Raw genomic sequence first — 2,421 nt, 5'->3', positions numbered from 1 at the left:
GTTTAAACTCCGCATTCCCCTACAGCCTATTTCTCCTTGCAGGGCTGTCAGTGACTTTTTTGGGGGTGTTTTCTGGGAGTGAAAGAAGCTGCAGCTTTAAGCTATATTGGGGGGGGGGCACTAATATGCTTAACATGCAATAACAGGGCTCTTGTGTCACAGAGACGGGAATGCTTGGACTGGGGTTCAGGGCTCAGGTGCTGCTTCCATGGTTTCGTGCTGAGGTGTTGATCTGCCCCCGGGTACACACTGTATTAATTATTTTTGTAAACCAAGGAGGGTCGCAGAAGTTTACTTCTTCCATATGACTTTGGAAGGAAACAGAGTTTGAGTACGGGGCATCCCCTTCAATTCGTCCTCCTCTCCCCCACCTGACACACAGACTAACGACAGAGACAATCATTTTGTAGGGAGCAAGGGAGGAAGCACTGCAGGATTTTGTATGCTGGCGTTTTGTTTATAAAATGATTTTATGGACATGTCTGTAAAATGTTCTCTAGATTTTTTCAAGCACACTAATAAAAAGCATCCTCGGCTTTGTAAAGGCAGCGGCTTCCTTTCCTCCTTCCCGTGTTATTCCAGAAGCGGGGCTTGGCTGCAGCTGAAGCATTTCCACGGTGTTTGAAGAGGAGCGGTGCCTGCCCTCCCTCTCCGGTGGCAACTGCTTGCGTGCGCATATTCTGCATGCGTGCCCTGCCGAGCTGCTCTGACTTCTTGTTCCTGGACACTGCAAAGCCCAGCTTCCCTTCTGCCCTCCCCCCTGCCAGGTTTTTTCCTAAACGTTAAGATAATGCTTTCAAACTTACGTTTTTTTTTAAAGCTACCCCAGTGCAATGCTTAAGGTTAGAAGGGATTTTTTGACCCTGTACCTCTGTATTGGTATGTTGGCCGCAGTTTCGATTGCTTTAGCCCTGCTGTGTGTAAGGAAGTGGGGCTTGTCTGCCTGGATAATTCCAGCAGCTGCTGGTAACTTGTGAGCAGGTTCGGGGCAGAGCCAATAGCTGGAGGCACAGGGAGCGTTATTGTGAAAGCCCGTGTCTGGTTAGAAAAAGGAGAAATGATGCAGGCCCAGGAGGCTGCTAGCACTCCTCGAAGGGAGCAGGAACCAGGTCCGGCGGTTGTGCTTCTTGCAAAACAGCCCCTCTCTCCCCCTGGAGCAGAAATGTGGTTGTCCGTCCGTAACGGCAGTTTGCTTTCTAGCCTGCACCCTGCGGATCCTCCGACACGGAGCAGAAGCACCGGCCCACCCGCTCCGCTTCCCCTGGGACCGTGGGCTGCCCCGCCGGTGTCCTCACCCCAGGGGAGCCGAGTAATGCCCCTCGCAGCCCGTGCTGACCCCGCGCCGGGACCCGCCGTGACGCTGCAGTTCCCAGCCATGCAACTAAATGGCCGAGTCAGGCGCATGTGACTGCTGTTGAGAAACCAACTGCCAGCGAACCCGGAGGAAACCACTTCCCCAAGCTGCTGGGGAAAACCGCCCGCGCGGCCAAGGGTGCCAGCCCCCCGGCCCCTCTGCTGCTGCTGCTGGCTCAGCTCCGGAGGAGCTGTGGGTGGTCCCTCTGCCCCCGAAAGCCACCGTGCTGTTACGCTAGCACAGAGCGGGAGAAAACACCCTCGCAGCAAACAACGCAAGTCAAGGTCACGTTTGGGTTTGGGTTTTTTATTGCATTTTTTTTTTTTTTTTTAATAGTGCCTAAACACAGACTTGCCAGAGGCTAACACTGTGTGTGGAAACCTCCACGTCCTTTCCTACAGCTCTGCCCACCCTAGGAGGAGGAGAAAAGTAGGATTTTGAAACCCAGGTTGAAAACCATAGCTTAAAAAAGCAGGGGAAACCAGCCTCCCTTGTTGGTTGGTTGGTTGGTTTGTTTTTTTTCCTCCAGCTTTGCTTGTGTTAAAACCAAGCACTGCCCTGGAGCTTTGTCTCACCTTAACCCCATCTCGCTTTGCCTCAGCTGCTACTGCAAACCCGCAGTATGAACACATCATGTCCTTTGCAATGACAAACTTGTGCTCAGACCTTCTCAGAGTTACCCCGTGTAGCGTGACTGCCCTAGCCCTGTCCCAGAGCAGCCAGGATGGAGACGGCGAGGGGAAAGTGAAGTGATTGAAGAGGTAAAACCTCTCCTGCTGTGACCCTGGGCTGGAGCTGCCCTCTCCTCTGCGCCTGCCACCCGGGGAAGCCGAGGTCTTAACCTCACTCTTGCTCAGAGCCACTGTGAGTTAAACAAGATTAAACAGAGCGGGCAGAGGACATAGCTAATGGCTAACAGCTCCTTTTCCTTTCCAAAAGCACAAACACCCACCCCCCACCCCCCCCCCGAAAGCGAAGGCTGAGGGCTGGGCTGGCACATGATGCCTCCAGCATGTGGTGGCAGCAGCACAGTTGGGGTCGAGGTGCCCTTGTCCCCCTGGCAGGGA

Source organism: Aptenodytes forsteri, unplaced genomic scaffold, assembly GCF_000699145.1.
Source record: "Aptenodytes forsteri isolate BGI_AS27 unplaced genomic scaffold, ASM69914v1 Scaffold297, whole genome shotgun sequence".
NCBI lineage: Eukaryota > Metazoa > Chordata > Aves > Sphenisciformes > Spheniscidae > Aptenodytes > Aptenodytes forsteri.
The sequence above is the reverse complement of the archived record's forward strand: the minus strand, read 5'-3'. Positions refer to the sequence as shown.